Source organism: Ailuropoda melanoleuca, chromosome 16 (genome assembly GCF_002007445.2).
Source record: "Ailuropoda melanoleuca isolate Jingjing chromosome 16, ASM200744v2, whole genome shotgun sequence".
NCBI lineage: Eukaryota > Metazoa > Chordata > Mammalia > Carnivora > Ursidae > Ailuropoda > Ailuropoda melanoleuca.
This window is the reverse complement of record NC_048233.1, coordinates 16554007-16573762: the sequence shown is the minus strand read 5'-3', so window position 1 is coordinate 16573762 and position 19756 is coordinate 16554007. Positions and strand designations below refer to the sequence as shown.

General features: G+C 36.2%; 1 pseudogene; it reads right to left on the bottom strand.

The window, feature by feature from the left end:
- The window catches only part of LOC109490039, a 28209-nt pseudogene extending 12453 nt beyond the window's left edge, over nt 1-15756 (bottom strand).
- Nucleotides 15757-19756: the final 4000 nt, after the last annotated feature.

The window sequence follows — 19756 nt, the reverse complement described above, 5'->3', positions numbered from 1 at the left end:
ACAGAATGTCTTATGAATTTTAAATCTCCATGAAATATGATAAAAATGGTAAATGAAGTTGAAGTTTCCTAGGGTCTAGTATTATCAAGGAAGTGAAAAATAAAATAGTAACAGACTACNACTATGAAGTGTCAAATATAAAATATTTTTAGAATCTGTAGTGACCACTAAACAGGAAGTAAATAAGATTAATAAATTAGAAAACTAGTAAGATAAATCTAAGTAATAAAAAGTTTTGATTTACACATAGAAAGCAAGAAAAGAGAGATAAAATCATAAGACAATTGAATTCAATGCTTTAAAATTTTCGATGTATTTAAAAAACCAAATACATCATTTTGTAGGTTTCATGTAATTGAACCAAAAGTAAAAGATTTAGATAGCCAGACGTCCTAAACAAAAGACAACTGCAACCTGCTTATTAGAGATAGCTATTGAATGTAAGAACACAGAGTGATTCTTACAGGATAGAAAGCNCAACTGCAACCTGCTTATAAGAGATAGCTATTGAATGTAAGAACACAGAGTGATTCTTACAGGATAGAAAGCAACAAAACATGCGAACACTTACCAGAAGAAAGCCAAACACCTGACAAAATGGACTCGAGGCAAGAAGGCCTTAAACTGTTATATACTTATAACACAGTTTCAAAATATGAAGAATAAAAGTTGGCAGAAAAAAAACAAAAAAAGACAGACAAACGCGTAATCCTAATGGAAGACTGCAATAAGCAAACAAAAATGAGAAAATATATAGAAGACTTTAATGTAATTAAGAAAATCAACCTGTTAGACCTATAGGTAGTATGTGGGTTCTTTTCAAGAGCATATATAGTACTTCCCCAAGTTAACCATGCACTGTCATTAAATTTAAAATGATTTTTATTACTTAGGGCATGGGCTCTGATTGTAGTGAAATTTAAGAGACAATCAGAAAATTCTCAAATTGCTCAGAAGCAAAACAAAATACCATAAACGACTGAGAGGTCAATGAAGGAAATGTAATGGAAATTGGAAAAAGGTTAAAGAAAATGGAATGGTGACATGATTCTTTAAATAACTGTAACATGACACAAACAGGAAGGAACACTTTCTAAGTTTCTGGGGTCAGTTAAGACTGACAAAGGAATTGAAAAGAAGAAAATTACTGACAAATATTGCTGAGCAAAGTAAATGTAAAAAAAAAAATCTCAGCAAAAGAAGAGCAATAGAATTTAGAAGTATATATATAGAATATATATATGTATGTATTTGAAGTCTGTAAGTGCATGTATATGTATTTATACACACTGTATGAACGCTTACTTAAAATTTACTACATATGTGTACACACACACATATATGAAAAACTGACAAACTAAGGTTTATTTTGGGATTGAAAGGTTGGTTTAACATTAGAAAAGATAACCCATACAATTCAACACATTTTAAAAAAAGGACAAAACTCATTCAAACAACTTGATAGTTATAGAAAAGAGAGTTGACAAAATTCAGTATACTTACTACAGTGTACTGTCCCCAGAAAACACCCACAAGAAAACTTTTAACAGATCAGGAATAGAAGGGTATTTCCTTAACCTGAAAGGAAATGTCTACAAACAGTTTGTACAAAACAGAATCATGTATTTGATGCCGACTTCGTGAAAGGAATGGCCCCTCCTCTTGTGTTACTGAATATTGATTTGAACCATGTCTATACACAAATAGCCATGAAACACGAATGCTCCTAGCAGCCTTATTCTCCATAGCACAAACCTGGGCTCATTTCCGAAGTTCAAACGTCCTAGAATGTATAAATTCTGGTCTATTCATTCAGTGGAATAGTGTACCGTAACAAGCACGAATAACCACACTTACCCACAATGACATGAAGGGATCTCACAAATAGAATCTGAGGGAATGAAACATAGCACGAAAGTGTGCACATATGTTACACACGTTATATGCTGTTGTGAGCAAGGAGAGAGTATCCACTTGGGTGACGTAGCTTGAAGACAATAGAAGGAGTTTTGGGGGTTTCGATAATCAATTTGGTTTTTTTATCTGGGTGCTGGTTACATTATGGTTTCATTTCAGAAAATTCATCAAGCTGTTCGCTGTTCCACTATATACACTTTCCATGTGACTGTTTATTTAAATTGAGTTTATTTAAAATAACATAAAATAAAGATTCTGAGGGAATAGAGCGTAAAAATCCAAATGCATTAGATTTATAGGCTAATTTCGTATTGTAAAGGCATAACAGGAAAGACGATCAGCACACTTATTTTGTGTAATTATTCTCCATAAAAAGAAACTGCTGCTTTTGATCCTATCTCTGTATATGTGTATGCATATGCAAATGTATATATATGCATATGCATATGTATATGTATATCTCTTTCTGGTGCACAGATCATTCCTCATTTCTGTGAAAAAAATACCATTCTAAGATGAGGGCAACCCAATTACTGTAATCAAATCATAATTCAAGTTTAGATCTGAAACCTATTTACTCCAGCAAGATGGATGATGCTGCTTGTGAATTTCAAACTATTTAATATTAGCCTCATTGCATTTCTCAATAGCTGGCCTTGAAACATGAGGCAATGTTTTCTTCTGCCAGTGTTCACAACAGATGTTATACAAAATTTAATTAGAAAAATTTTAAAGAATTTTCATCCCAAACCATCCTGTTCCTTATTCCTTTTGAATGCAATGTCCTAACATAGTATATACTAGAAAGTACTTAAAGTGTATACACACACACACACACACACACGTGTGTATGTATGTTCAGCAATAGAAAGCATTTTTCATCTGTAATCTAATTGTAAATAATTTACATGTAAAAGGAACCATTAATGTAGTTCTTTATCTTTTTGGAATAATGTGAAAAATACTAGACTTTCAAAAATATGATGACTAATGTTCTATGCTTTAATCAAAACATATATTTTGACAGTTGTTAACCTACCATACAAAATTTGAACCTAATAAAATATGCTAAGCATGTGTAAAAAAATTTAATGACAATGAAATGTTTTTCATCTAAAGCTTCTCCTTAAGAATCATGAAAGCTAACCATGTAATAAATCTATTTTACCAGTCCTATGCTATTTTTTGCCCCTTTTCACATTTCATTAAATTTCTCTATGTATATCATGAATAAATACATATAATACTTATTAATACATTTTCACATAAATAAATTAAAATTATATTCAAGGATATGTCATTTTTTTCTAAAGTACTTTTATAATAACTTTTAAAAATGAGTGGAATAGTGTAAAATTTTGTTATGTCTTCTGTAATAAATTATGATTAGCATTTCTATTTATATGTTACTAAATTATACCAAAGATATATGATTTCTGAGTATTAATAGAGCATTCAAGATAAAGAGAGGTAGAATGATTTGATGACATATTATGAAGGGTAATCCTGCATATTTTTCCCATACCAGCTTGTTCATAAGAAATATTTACTGATAAAATAAAGTAGAAGTCACCTTCAGAGAAAATTCCAGTATTTAACACTATTTGTGTATGGCAAGAAAATTCTCATAAAAATTTTAATGCCATTGAGCTAAAAAAAATTAAGGTACTTATTTACCCAGGTAGGGGTTAATAGATTTTTAAGGATTTTTGAACTCTTTCATGGAGACAAAAGTAGAGATGCATTTAAGGGTTTTAAACAAGATGCTAAAATGGTAGGTTGGCATTTCTGAAGATTTTTCTTAGACAAGGTAACAGATGGATGGAAGATCTATTATGACTGAACTATAATGCCCTTCAATGATAATATTGATTTGATAGATTAAATTTACGTCTGTGGAAAAAAGTATTAAAAGTAGTAAATGATACGTTTATGCATTGGAAGACTGAACGTAGTCAAGATGTCCATTCTCTTTTATTGGTTCATAGCCTAAAAGTTTCTATAAAAACTTAAGCAAGTTTTGTGAGTTTGTTTTTTTGTTTTGTTTTGGTTTGGTTTGGTTTGGTTTTGGTAGACACAGGCAAGCTTTTTTGTAAATTAATATTGAAAGAGAAGCTCTACAATAGCCAAAACAATTTTGAGAAAGAGGAATAAAATGGGAAGAGTGACTCTCCTTGAAGTTGAGGCTTACTATATACTACTCAGAGTAATGAAGACGAGGTGGTATTGGCAGAGAGAGACATAGAGATCAATGCAACCTAACAGAGAACTCAGAATAGACCATATAATATGTTCAGTTGGTTTTTGATGATGGAAAAGCAATTCAATGGAGGAAAGAGCCTTTTCAACAAATTATTCTGGAGCAAGTAGACATCCATAAGAAAAGAACAGAATTTCAACATAAACATCATACCTTATACAAAAATTAACTCAAATGGATCATGGGGGTGCCTGGGTGGCTCAGTCGATTGAGGGTCTGACTCTTGATCTCAGCTCAGGGCTTGATCTCAGGGTCCTGAGTTCAAGCCCCATGCTGGACATGGAGCTTTCTTTAACAAAAAATGGATCATGAACTTAAATGCACAATAAAAAACAGGAAATTTCCTAAAAAAAAAAAATAGGAGAAAATCTTTGGGACCTATGACTAGGCAAAGAGTTTTTAAACATGTTACCAAACACACAATCCATAAAAAGGAACTCCAATAAATCGGATCTCAGTAAAATTAAAAAGTTTTGCTCTGCAAAAATCCTGTTAGAAGAATGAAAGGACAAAAGAATATACCTGCAAGTCACATATCTGACAAATAATGCCTTTTAACTATACTGTATAAAGAATTCTTAAATGTCAACATTAAAAAACAAATATCTAATCATAAAATGGGCAAAAGGTATAGACAGACATTTCACAGCGAGAATATACATATGGAACATGAACATTTGAAAATATGTTCATCATTGCCCATTAGAAAAAGGCAAAATAAAATCACTTAGCATTCACAAGACAGAGAACAGGAGAAGAAAGAGTTGCACAAGAGAACTCTTAAAAGGTCTCTAGAGGTAGTCAGCAGAGCACTGTTTGATGCACATGTGTGGGGAAACTGTCCATAGAGAGGACAGAAACATATGAAAGTATTAAAGAGTACATGGTGCTCACACAAGGCCAGGAATAGTGCTTAGTCCCATCAGCCAGACTAGAAAATCTCATAATTCACAGTATTTTGATAGAGTGTGGAGATGGGTCTTGCCTTAGTAGTGGTGAATAATTCACCCTAAACTAAATACTGCTCTAGTCTTGCCAAACAAACTTAAAGGCAAGGCACAAAAAGATCAAACTATTTCTGAGTAACACTGCATACCAGCATGAAACTCAAGAATATCTGTAAGAATAAAAAAAAAAAACCATTCAATGCCCAGCAAGGTAAAACCCAAAATGTGTGGCGTCCAATTAAAGATGATCAAGCATGCAAAGATTTGGGAAACTATAACCATTAAAAGGGAAAACAAACAAACAAACAATCAAAACTGACTGAGAACTGACATACATGTTAGATTTAGTAGAAAAGGATATAAAAAAAGCTATGTTAAAATAGTTAACTGGAGACATAGAAGAAATAATAAAAAGACCCAAATAAAATTTCTGAGATGACATATACACAGAATGTAATTGACAGCAGGTCTGACATTGAAGGAGAAAAGGATTAGAGAACTTGAAGACACAGCTATAGAAACTTTCCAAAATGAAACACTCAGAAGGAAACAATTAACAGGTTAAAGTGTAAAAGTGAACTTTGGACAACTTCAAGTAGCCTAATAAATGCATAATGGTGATCGCCAAAAGAAAGGAGGGAACAGGGAGGCAGAAAAAACATTTGAGAAATAATGGCTGCAAATTTTCCAAATTTGATAAAATGTATAAATTCATGTTTTCCAAGAAGCTCCATAAATTTTAAGCACAGAAACATAAAGAAAATTACACCAAAGTACATAATCAAATTGCTCAAAATGAGTGATAGAGAATCTTTTAAAAAATATTTCATTTATTTTTTGGGGGGAGAGGGGCAAAAGGAGAGGGAAAGAGAATCTCAAGCAAACTTTGCGCTCAGCACCGAGTCCCACAGGGGGCTTGATTCCCATGACCCTGAGATCCAAAACCAAGAGCAGAAGTTCAATCGACTGCAGCACCCAGATGACCCAAGTGTTAGAGAACCTTAAAAGCAGCCAGAAGGGGGAAAAATACTACTTACAGAAAACAGAGATAAAGATGACAGATTTCGCACAGGAAACAGCACAAGCAAGAAGAAATTGAAGCAACATCTTTAAAATACTTAAAGAAAAAAATACACTGCCAACATAAAATTCTATATCCAGCAAAAATAAATTTTACAAAGGAAAACAAAATAAAGTCTGTCAGACATAAAATAACGAGCACATCTGTCAATCAGAAAGAAAATGATACCAGGTGGAAACGCGGATCTACACAAAGGAGTAAAAAGCACTGGAAATAACTACATGGCTAAACACTTTTTTTTTTTATCATTTAAATCTCTTTAAAAAGTAATTGTATAGATGAAAATAATAGCAATGTGTTCTTGGGTTTATAATATGCAACATTAAAATATATGACAACAGTATCCCAAAGTCCAGGAGAAAAGAAATGGAAGTATACTGATGTGAAATCCTTATGCTACACTTTGATAATATCAAAACACATGATGGCGGACTGCGTTCAGTTAGAGGTGGACTCTATAAACCCTACACTAATCAAGAAAATAACAAAAGAAACAGACAAAATGGAATCATAAAATATACTAGTTCATCCAAAGAGAAAGAGGAAAAGAAAAAGAATGGTTGAGGCAAAAAGAAAATAAAGAGCAAGGTCATATAAATTTGCACATATATAGTTACATTAAATTTTAATTATCTAAATATTTTAGTTAAAAGTTAAAGATTGCCAGATTACATAAAATAGCAAGACCCAGTTTTATCTTGGAAAAAATAATCCACATGTTAAAAAAAAAAAAAAGACACGTAGGTTACAAGTTAAAATGGTAGAAAAGGAGACAGGATACTTGTAGTAATTAAAGGAGACTTCGGTTATTATATTAATGGCAGACCATTATCATTTAGAACATATTCATATACGCATAATACATACATACCCCCACCCACATACACACAGATTTTATACCTTGATAACAGAGGCAAGAGTGTTTAAAACAATGTTTTGTATGCTTCTGCTTTTCTTGGGCCAGAAAAGTTTTTTTTTTTTAATTTAAGATTTTATTTATTTATTTGAGAGAGAGAGAGTGCTCACATGAGCAGGGGGGAGGATGGGGGAGGGTGCAGAGGGAGAGGGAGAAGCAGACTCCCTGCTCAGCAGGGAGCCGGAGGTGGGACTCAATCCCAGGACCCTGGAGTCATGACCTGAGCCAAAGGCACACACTCAACAGACTGAGTCACCCAGGCACCCTGAAAAGTTCTTTTAGGATTCCAAAATCTTGGCTTTGGTTATGGTGGACCCAGGGTTGGAGAACCAAAAGCCCAGAGTTTATAATACCAGCCACTAGGCAGAGAAAAGAGTAAGAACGTGAGGTCAGAGCACGTTTCCTAGCACTAGAAAAGGGGATACTGATACATTTAGCTTGTGGCGAAGAAACACATCACAGGGTAAAGAGGTAGGGTGTCTTCGAAGGGGAGAGGGAAGTGTGCTGGCGCAGCAATTAGGGAAGATCTAAGAGCTAATTGCAAAGTTGTAACAAGACAGAGATGCCCCCTGAGAGCTACAACTAAAAGTTTAAAGTGACGAAACAGTAAGTGCATAATAAGTAAGTAAAAAGAAACTTAGTCTGAAGTAAAAGTATAATCAGTAGGATTATGTTTGGGATATTAATGAGGAGGTGACTCTAAGCCTCAGTAAACTTTAAATATTTAAATTAAGTTTACAGAGGTCCAGAAGCACTTTAATGCTAAAAATCAGAGTTCCTGAAAAATCAATCACTGTGAACATTTTCCATCAGGAAGCTTATTTAAAATAAGTATATGTGGGGGGAAAAATGGCACTTGCTTTCACTGAGGGAGTGTTATTTTAGGAAGTTTTCTATGTGGTTAGATATTTTACATACACAATAATAATTACAGTTATTATAGTAACATAATAGTGAGGCACTGGAGTAGTTAATTTACATGTTTTCCGTTTTATTCTTCTCCACATGTGTCAAGGGAAGTATTTTTATCTCCATTCCACATCTGAAGAAACTGCTACTCAGTGGCATATCTAAATGGTTTGACTAGAAAGTGGCAAATTAGACTCCAACTATTCCAACGCCAAGATTAGACTCCAACTATTCCAACGCCAAGACCTCACCTTTTTAACAGGGTGACAGATCATGAGCCTATAACTAATAAAACCGAAACAAAATAGCATAGTCAAACAATAGTTTCCTATATGAACAGTATGATCACTTTTGCACGTGCAGCTGAAGGCAAAATTCATCTAATCTAGATTCCAGGGACTGCATATGGGTAGTGAGAGTTCCATCTAGAATTTCTGAGATTTAAATTCGACCATCAGGCGAACCTTAATTTCAATCTGCTACAACTTTCTCCTCCTCCAGCTGAAACAAACGGATTCTCACCAGCTGGTTCTTCCCAGATCCCATTTCTCTCATGTTTTTACTCAGTATCAACTTTCCTTTGCTGATTGTCTGACCCTGATTCCTGGGTCCTCTTCTGAGCATAAGGGCCCCCTATCTAGTTCCATAGACCCCTCTCTATATGGGTCATTTGAAATCTAGGTAGGGAGGGTCATTTGGTTGCAAAGAGCAGAAACTCATTCAAGCTGCTTAAATAAACAGCTGATTAGAAGTCACGTGGGCAGAATTGGGACTAAGAATTCCTTCAGTACCTGAAGCATCTCTGGAGACCAGCTTCACTCTGTCTCTTCCGCAAGGAGAGAGCACAGGCTGTTAGTGAAGATAGTTTCAGTTCAATCCTCAGTGGAATGACCTACGAGCTACGTGCTTTCGGAAAATTGTTTCGTTTTCCTCTTCTGTAAAATACAGATCATAATAGCATCTATGCCTTGGGCGTGTGATGATTAAACGATTATAGCATGTGTGAAGCTATTCTATTTTGGCTGGACCGCAGTACGCCTTAAGTATGTGTGAACTTCGCTACTACTTTGCATAAACTTCACAGTCACTTTTTAAAAAATATTTTTTTGTTGAGGTGATATTCACATAATATAAATTTAGCCATTAAAAACGTACATTCTCCCCATTGCACAGCCATCACCCCTACCCAGTTCCAAAAACGTTTTTACCTCCCCAAGAGAAAACCTCATACCCATTAAGTAGTCTATCTTCACCCTCCCTTCCCTCCAGAGCCATTAAAAAAAAAAATTGTGTAGAAAATACAACATACGAGTAACATAAAATTTATATCTTAACTATTTTAAGTGTACGTTTCAGTAGTGTTAACTGTTTGCATTGTTGTTCAACACGTCGTTAGAATTTTTTCATCTTGTAAAACTGAAACTCAATACCCATCGAACAACAATTCCCCATTTCCCCCTTCCCCAGCTCTTGGCAACCACTATTCTACTTTCTGTTTCTAGAAGTTTCACTGTTTTTGATACCTCATGTAAGTGGAATCATACAAGATCTATTTTTGGGACTAGCTTATTCCACGTGGCATAATATCCTCCAGGTATACCCATGTTGAAGCATCTGGCAGGATTTTCTTCTTTTTCTAAGTCTGAATAATATCCTATTGCATATATATACCATGTTTTCTTTATCCATTCACCTGCCAGTGGACATCCAAGCTGCTACCAGCTCTTGGCTCTTGTGACTAACGCTACCATGAACATAGGTGCGCTTACAGTCACTTTTGACTTTTGACTTTATCTGCAAGTTTTCATTGTTCTCCTCCTGCAACACACCTGCATGCTGTTTTTCCCAATTCTTAATATCTTTCTCTACCTCATAGATTTTGCTTATAATAATAACAATCGTTTTTAAATTAATCAGTATCAGTCTGATTTCATCAGTTGGCATTATGAACTATCAAATTTTTGTCGCAGATTTATTACCCTTGTGTAGCAGTTATGATGGTTTCAGTAGCAAGATCTAGGAAAATGCAATTCAAACTGGGATTTGTTCACATGACCAAAGATCATGGAGCAGAGGCTCATGAATGAGGCTTTTCTGTGAATCTCAGCTTTGTCCTCCGATTTGAACTGGCTTTGTCCTCTGGGTAAGAAGAGGGCTCCTGGCAATCCATGGATAAAGGCTTTCTCCTTCACAGAGAAAGAGAAAGGCTTTCTCCTCTTTTTTATCAACAACAAATCTTGAATTTTCCTTTGACTGGTTTGAAGGAGGTTGATTGTTTATGGCTAACACGACCACCCTTAACACAAGTCACTGCAGCTGAGGGGTTATGACATGCACCAAATGTCCTGGCCCAGTCAGGGGGCACCCTTTGGAAATTCAGGGCCTTATTAAGAAGAGAGAGAAAGGGAAAATGGATGCTGGAGAAGCAACTGAGGAGAGCCTCTCTGCTTGAGATTTTTCTCCTCTGAGGATAGCTACTAATGTCCTGTTGCTGTCATCTTGTTAGATCGGTGCAACTATCCTGAGTCCCAGTACCTCATACCCTTATTTCAGTCCATAGTTCTTCAGGAACTATGTATTCAGAATGCTCTGATATTACACAGGAAAGAAATACCTTATGCGTAAGTATAAAATAGTGTGGCTGGCTCAGTGGGTTTAAGCGTCTGCCTTTGGGTCAGGTCATGATCCCAGGGTTCTGGGATTGAGCCCCATGTTGGGCTCCATGCTTGGTGGGGAGCCTCCTTCTCCCTCTCCCTCTGCTTGCTGCTCCCTCTGCTTGTGCTCTCTCTCTCTGTTCATTAAATAAATAAATAAATAAATAAATAAATAAATAAATAAATAAAATATTTTTTAAGGGACCGGAGGCAATTCATAAACGAAGTAATATTGCCTCCACCTTGGGCATTTCTGATACTTCCCAAGAACATCTTCATAGGAAAGCGAGGATTTCTCTCCCTCCTGGGGTCCAAACTCAGGTGCAAAATTGATCCTCATGTATTTAGGAAGGGACACATGAGGTTTGCATACATACTTCAGAAAAGTGAATATACTCAGGTGTGAAAATTAAACTCTAATAAAGCTCTGGGTTATACTCACATCTGTGCGTACTTTGAGCTAAATAATAAATTCTAAACATGTATTAGTGTTATTATTCTCAATTTGTACAACAAGATACCAAGGCTCAGAGTTAGAACTCCTGCTATAAGAAAAGAAAAAAAAAAAAAAGAACCACTTAGGTTGCAATAAATGAAGCCGTAATTAGAACCTAAGTCTTTCTGATGTCAAGTTCTCTTATTGCATGTTTCAGAGGAATTTCACTCTTGGTTGTCTCTCTGTATCATGTGCCACAGTGGAATTGTATTTATAGTCATTCTGTGTCTTACTTGAACCTGTAGATTACCATTGGGGGAGATATTTTTTATTTTGGTTGTTGGAAACTCCCACACTTGCTGGACGTGGACACATTCTCATCATTAGCTATTTTGCATGTCTGTCGTCAGTATGCTAACAGAGCGTATCAGAAACTAGTTTTTAAAATATTATTGTAGAGAAGATGGCTTAACTAGCTCTTGACATCCTTCAATAAGTTAAATCATATGATAAGCATCAATCACTAGAAAACAACTAATTACAGAATTTTAAGTTAATAAGAACTCTAAGTGAATTTTCCTAACCAGCATTTGGAGCTGGAAAAATGAATTCCTGGTTTCAAGTCACAGTTCTCAACTCTGACATTTTAATGCAATGTCGACTGTCATAAGAGAACACAACACGAATGTGGCAATCTCTGAACTCAAATTGCTCTCCTTGGGCATAGTTTCATTATTACACTCCACAAGAAAGACTAATTTTCTTGCTGGTAAATTAGGAGACATTTTGAAAATATGTTCTATGGGATAGAAATAGATTTTGCATGGTTTTGCTTGAGCCGATATTGTATATGATGATTTTGTTTTTGATTTTGTTGTGTACCTGTGGCATGTGCACACCTGTGTCTGTGAGCCTCTATTTTTGTGCCTATTCCAGGACTTTATTGTATCATAAATATCATATTGCTGATTACTATTTATTACATCTAGGATCCAAGCCCATCAAACCTTTCCGACCTATTCTTCCTTTATTGATCATCTTTTCCTTATTTACTAATGGGTTCTTTTTCACTCTTGTAGCTTCAGTGACCTCATTTCATTAAATTACTTGTTTTTCAACTTAAGACAGCAGCAGATAATTAGAGAATATTTGAAGTGAAATGTGCTGGTCTTCTCCAGTTTTATCAAGACTTACACATGTGCATACTAGTACATACAGTGAAAAGCATATGGCCACAGAGCAAGATATAAGTTTAATTAGAATATTAATCAGATGTTCTACAATCCTTGTGTAAATGCACATGATTAAATACCTATAAAATAGTTATTCTGCATATGCAGGTGTATGCACGATTCGTTGCTTATTTGAACTGAACTTTTTTAAAAAAAAGATTTTATTTACATTTATTTATTTATTTATTTATTTATTTATTTATTTATTTATTTTTAAAGAGAGCAAGAATGAGCAGTGGGGAGGCCTAGAGGAAGAGAGAGAGAGAGAGAGAGCAGCAGATTCCCTGCTGAGCAAGAAGCCTCATGCAGGGCTCAATCACAGGACCCTGAGATCATGGCCTGAGATGAGGTCAGATGGTTAACCTACTAAGACACCCAGGCATCCCCTGGATTGAATTTTTATATAGCACTTAAATTATTCAAAGTTTTTCTATTTTGCAACTTCCCTAATTCAAAATATATCTGAGAATTAGAAGTACAATGAAGAAATCATATATATCCATATATATGTATATATATATGGATATATATATATATATATCCCCAATTCATTAATACAAAAGTGTGCCCTCCCAACTAAGCCTATTCTTTAGATGAACTCAATGTTGCTGGGTAGCTGCCATTAGTTTGAATGGTACATTGAAGAAAAACCCAAACAGTAAGAGTTGGACACTCTCTGGGAGATATTTTTTCTGTGATTTGGGCATAGAAAAGTTACTGACACAAATAGAATGAAAGTGTAATTAATTTAAGAAAAAAACCCACTAGTTGGACCAAGGAAACCACCACTGTGTTCTAAAACACTTTTAGATTGTTCAAGTCTTAAAAGCTCTTCAGGCTTCCCAATTTTTGTAAGTCAGAATCAGGTTGCAAAATCTAAGCGACACCTCGTTCAGGTGTGGCTAGAAGAGAAAGGACCACAAAGAACCCAGTAGCCAGAAGAGCTGGGGGCTCTGCGAATTTCTATCAGAGAGTGAACTCAGGTCTACTCAAGCAACTTTCCCCAGTGATCCCAACGGTATTAGCGCTAGGATCTGTTTCTGAACATGATGGAGAAATCCACGCATCGCCAAGTGATTTTAGACTTTGAGCTACATAGGACTTCAGGTTTTCTCCTTAAAAAAGGAGAGCCACTTGTTCCATATGTGGGAAGGAATGTAGGGATGGATATTTGATTATTAGAGGTCAGGCTTGGGCAGAGAATGCTAGTAGCTGCCCATTACATATATATATATATATATATATATATTTCTTCACAGGCACATAACTAGCCTGTATTTCCCAGTTTCTATCCCACAGGTACTTGTGGCCATGGGACTGAACTCTCACTCATTTCTAGTGGAAATGCTGGACCCCTCGGAGTTCTGACACGCCCTCCCCTTTCTGGCTGACTGAAATGATGATGCCCAGGAATCTTGGAAGTCCCTCACTGAAGAACTAAAGAAGGCAATTGCTTGGGTTTCTAAAGAACTATGCAGAGATCACTGCCCTGAAGCATTACTTATGAAAGAAAACAAATCTTTGGTCTTGAAATAATAAATTCGGTCTTTAAATAAACCACCTGTAATTTTTCAGTCCATTTAATTTTGTAATATATTGAGAGCATATTGTCCTATTTTGCTGGCAAAAAAATGGGGCTTGTGCCTGTAATAGAGTACCACGATCTGTAGGATTAAAATCAATGTTAAGGGGCGCCTGGGTGGCTCAGTCGTTAGGCATTTGCCTTCGGCTCGGGGCGTGATCCCAGCGTTCTGGGATCGAGCCCCACGTCGGGCTCTTCTGCTGGGAGCCTGCTTCTTTCTCTCCCACTCCTCCTGCTTGTGTTCCCTCTCTCACTGGCTGTCTCTCTCTCTGTCAAATGAATAATTAAAATCTTAAAAAAAATTTAAAATCAATGTTAAATATGATCAATCCTTTCTAAAACATCCCGGGTTATTTGTCTGAAAATAAAAATGAACAAATTTTGGTTCTTCTCTGGTCCCATTAAAATGTGAAAAATGATTCATTTTTCAAAGCAGTAGCTGTATAAGAATTTGAAGAACTTGGAAAACAAGTTATTTTCCACAGTCTGAAGCTCAACAGGGATAGAGCACATTTCAATATTTCTAATTAAACTGGCAGAATAGGTGATGATAACATCTGGAGTTTTTTTGGTAATAAAACCTATTGATGTTGCTGACCTGAATGTTTCTTATCTGTGAAAGACAACAACTGAAGATAAGCCGAGGTAAAAAAAAGAGGAAAATGGGAATAAAGTCACCACTAAATAGCTAATTCTATAATTTCAACATGAACTTTCTCCTAGAAAATTTTTTAAAGAAACTTTTATTTAATAAACATTAGGTCAGTTAGTCAATATGAGTTTTTCACATCGTTTAAGAGATATTTGAATATGGGGGCACCTGGGTGGTTCAGTTGGTTAAGCGTCTGCCTTCAGCTCAGGTCATGATCCCAGGGTCCTGGGATCCAGTCCCAAGTCTGGCTCCCTGCTCAGTGGGGGTAGTCTCAGTCTGTGACTCCCTCTTCCTGCCGCTCCTTCTGCTTGTGCATGCTCTCTCTCTCTCTGATAAATAAATAAATAAAATCTCTAAAAAGACAGAGAAAGAGAGAGATTTGAATATAGATATAAAAGCTGTTACAAAAATCTCTTCATCTCTCAAAAATATATCAGGTAAAAATATATTCTCCTTAATAGAATTCAAATTTGATATCACAAGTCCATTTGCACCCACCAGAAAAATTTTAAATTTTGTTTTCAGTGTTTGTAAAAATAAAAATAAGAGCATACGTGAATGGATATCTAGACAGCACACTGTTAACTTAATGTGTGGTAAGAACAAATAAGTCCTCTTGCAGCTATCCCTTACTGTTTGACCAAAAAAAAAAAACAAAAAACACTAAAAGAAGTAAATTTGGCTATAAAAAACATGGTTTGCAATATTTGAAATTACAGGAGATTTTCACAATATAGAAATAACTGTTTCTTTGAAGACAGTCTTTTTTTCTTTCTTTCTTTCTTTTTTTTTTGGGGGCAGTCTTATTTCTAACAGAGGGTTGACTAGAAGATGGCGGCAGTGTCAACAGATGTGTCTCCACAAAACAAACACACTAAGAGTTGGTCCTTTTAAGCGGCTCAGAAGTAAATTAAGCATGAATGACATAATGCTACTTAGCTTGTAATTGTGACAAGCTGAACCAAAAATTATATCCAGGCTGGGCAAGCAGCACGTGTTCTACCTTCTCTCTAATTACGCTGCTTATTTTCTCATTTTAATAGTCTTTTATGAGGGAGGTATTCCATTTAGTATTTGTGTTCCTTTTGTTTCTCTAAGGTCTGCATTTGGTTTTCCAAAGTATTCGATTTGGACATAATACTGACTTACCTTTGGACCTTCTGGGGGCATTGCCGCAAGCAGGACCGGAGTTTGAATTCATGCAAAGATGAGTGCGGGTGTCTGCCGCTAGGGGGCGAGCAAACACAGTTCTGTGGGAGTTGGCGAAGGCAGGAAGGAGCTAAGGTGGATGGAGTCTACTTTGTGTGGCCCTTGAGGGTTGCCATTTTTGCATATGTTATATGCAATTATGTAATTCTTACAAAGGCTTTGAAGGTAGGGTTTTTTTTTTTTAATTTCACGATAAATAGCCTTTCTGATGCTTCGAAATGCTGTGATTGGCCCCGGGGACAATAGCGCTAGAAAGCTTGCATTTAACACGCCAATGCGCACTGCTCAAAGATCCTCAGGGTGAGCCCGGCCAGAAATGGGCAGAGGAGGGGGCGAGAACACTAGGCCGAGAGCCTGGCTGACTAGAGCTCTTCTGTGGTATCTCCTGCTGGAGACCATGTGATCCCTAGAAGTCAGAGCTGGAGAGGAGCAGGGGTGGAGATAAAGATACAATTGTGACAAATGCAGAGACTTTTTTTTTTTTTTTCTAATTGAGAATCTGGACACAGCTTCTATTACACCTCCACGTATTTTATGGTTGTCCTATTATTGTCTTCTTTAAACAAACATTATCCACTTGTAGTTTGGGGCTATATAAGGTGGCATCTTTTCCTAGTTTTTCTGGGTGGAATTCCATTTTAAGTGAGGTCATCTATCAAATAGTATCATCACCTACTAACAAGGCCTAAATGGATAGAGGTCAGTTTGGCAGGAAAACGTCCTAAAACGTTTGTATTAGCATACCAAAGAGTTATTCTCTTAGTTTTAATGAAGGGAGGGTGTAAGGATGTATCTGACACCTTAGAGTTGAGATACGATGACTGCCTCAATAGCTGACTTACTTTCCCCTATATTGTACCATGCTGGGCTACAAAGACTTTTCGAGCTATTGATTATAACCAGAATTATTTTTATTATGCATAAATTACAGAAAAACCCTAATATGAGTGCATTCCTTAGAGTTCAAAAGCTGATTGATACTTAGTTACCTGGAATATATATAAATTCTGACCTCTTGTTTTTATATATTAAAAATAGAACATCTGCTTTCAGAGAATACATATGTGACATCACTATTATAGAACATTATAGAGGCAAAGTTTTAAAAAATATGCATAGTATTTGCAATACAATACTCTTAACTTGCATAGGGGAAAAGTTTAATTAGATACAGAAAAAATAAGAATGTTTTGCTATTTTCTTGTCTCTCTAGACATCTGGAATGTGCATATCAAATTCTGTTACAAAAAAATGTTTAATTTGGGGCTCCTGGGTAGCGCAGTGTTTAAGCGTCTGCCTTCGGCTCAGGGCGTGATCCCAGCGTTCCGGGATCGAGTCCCACATCAGGCTACTCCGCTGGGAGCCTGCTTCTTCCTCTCCCACTCCCCTGCTGTTTTCCCTCTCTCGATGGCTGTCTCTCTGTCACATAAATAAATAAATAAAATCTTTAAAAAAAAATGTTTAATTTAGTGAAGAATTCCTCCACAAGCAGGACAAAAAAATTTTAAAGAGAACCCCCCAAAAAAGGTAAAACTGAGCCAATTTCAGTCTTTCTTATTTCAAGCAATATTTAATGCAAAAATACCTTCAGTAGAGTAAAATATTGTGAGCAATGTCTATTATTCACTGTGCAAGATTCAGTTGACATATTATCAGTTCCATTTCCTTTCTTCATTTCCTGTTATATAATAGCCCTAACACTTAAATACAGTGTAATCTTTAAAAAAAAAAAAAAGAACAGTCTTTAAATCAACTTTATTTTGGAGATTCATTGCTGTTGTGATAATCACATCCTCATAGTCGTGATGCCCTGTTTGAATACTATGAGATACCTGAAGCATGAAAGGTAAATAATCTTACTCAGCATGGGTTCCCCTCCCTTGTGGTCTTCCTTATGTATTTCCAGGACTAACTCGTAGCAAGAGTTCTGGATGTAATTTGGGTTCTACTGATCAGGTGCGCTCAGGTAAGTCTTGAATTCAGAGCTAATCTAAATGGAGAGAGGGGCCGCACCATGATTACGGTTAGTGGAAGAGAGCCTGGGTCCAGCCATTCTGGTGGAGCCTCTTCTTGCCTGGATAACGGCAGGTGGTACGTTCCCCAAACCAACAGGCCAGTGGTCCTTCTGTGATCTGCAGATCCCAAGCTCACGTTTTGTGATCATGAAGTCAGAATTTAGGGGATCAGTGTCCTCCTTCGTTTCCTGATTTTGTCACAGGCAGTTTAGTGGTCATTTCTCTGGTATGATCCTCGAATTAGTCAAGACTGATTTGATAGCATTGAATTTCTTTTAAGTACCTTTTTGGATGAAATAGCTAGAGTACTTTCTGTTAGCTACAACTGGACCCCGACTGATATTGCCTTCACAAAATGATTCTGTGATAAAATGAGAAAAACCTAAGAATTTCTGAAGACTTTTCAAAAATTACATGTTAGAAGAGTAAGAGAGGGAGATTGAGAGAATCCCAATATACTGTATCTGGACTAGTGTAGAACAAGAGAGTAAATCTGAGACTACTCAAAGGCAAGGCTAATTAAACCTTGGTGGTCTAATTCCAACTACCCAGAAAGGCAAACTCTCTGCCTACTTACTATATTTTGAAACTTATTATGACAAAAACATCTGTGATTTTCTTCTCTACAAAAGGAGTCTACTGTTCTAAACAGTCTTTCTTTGTGTGTGTGTTTTAATGTTTGCAGGAGTGTCTGGTTGGCTCAGTTGGTTAAGTGTCCGACTCTTGGTTTTGGCTCAGGTCATGATCTCAGGGTTGTAGGATCAAGCCCCACTGGGGCTCCGCACTGTGCACAGAGCCTGCTTGGGAGTCTCTCTCTCCCTCTCCCTCTGCCCCTCCCCCCATCTCTCTCTCTCTTTCTCCCTCCCTCCCTTCCTCTCTGAAAAAAAATTGTTTGCAAAAGTATAACTTTAAATTTAATATTCCTCATCTCAGCACCATAGATTTGCAAATTCCTTCAGGTGGTCTGATGCTCTGAAATTAAATGTAAAATGTTGTCTATGTAAATATAGAACGTTTTCAAGTGACTGATCTATGTAGATGATCTCCAGATTTTCAAAAAGTTCCATCATCCAAAAGCCAAGGAACAAAAGGAGTCCTATAGACCATATATGAAAATCATTCCTTTTACATTATAGTTACACTCCTATATGCATGAAAAAATTCCTATGTTCATGTGATATTGTATTTAATTTTTATCATAATTTTGTATAAAGTGTTCAGGATAATTCTTTGGTTCATCAGCACCATATATGAAATAAAAAGAAAGTCATTGGTTCACTCAAATGGCAATTTGTCTTAAAATGTGGGCAACTTATAGAATTATTTTCTATGATTCAGAATAATGGATTGTAATTATTTTTTATTAATAGTTCAGATAAAAGCAGTTGCTACATGATGGAATAACATGGATGAGTCTCGTGCTCAGTACATAGGATGTGATTCCATTTATGTGCGGTTCAAAAGGAGGCAAAAAAAAGAAGACTATGTTTCTTTTGGAATGAAGAGAGCTTTTCAAGGGGTTCAGGAGGGGGCGTTCCCTGGCATCAGTAATGTTCTATATCTTTTTTTTTTTTAAGATTTTATTTATTTATTCGACAGAGATAGAGACAGTCAGCAAGAGAGGGAACACAAGCAGGGGGAGTGGGAGAGGAAGAAGCAGGCTCATAGGGGAGGAGCCTGATGTGGGGCTCGATCCCACGACGCCGGGACCACACCCTGAGCTGAAGGCAGATGCTTAACCACTGTGCCACCCAGGCACCCCAGTAATGTTTTATATCTTAACCTAGTTGTTGATTATATATGGCCTATGTTCTCTTGATTAATTTCACTGCACACTAATGATATATGCATTCTTTGTGTTTTACTTCAATGCAATATCTTTTATAAATTCCTAAATAAGAAGTTCATTTCCTATTTAGATGCTCCAAAAATTTCACCAAACACTA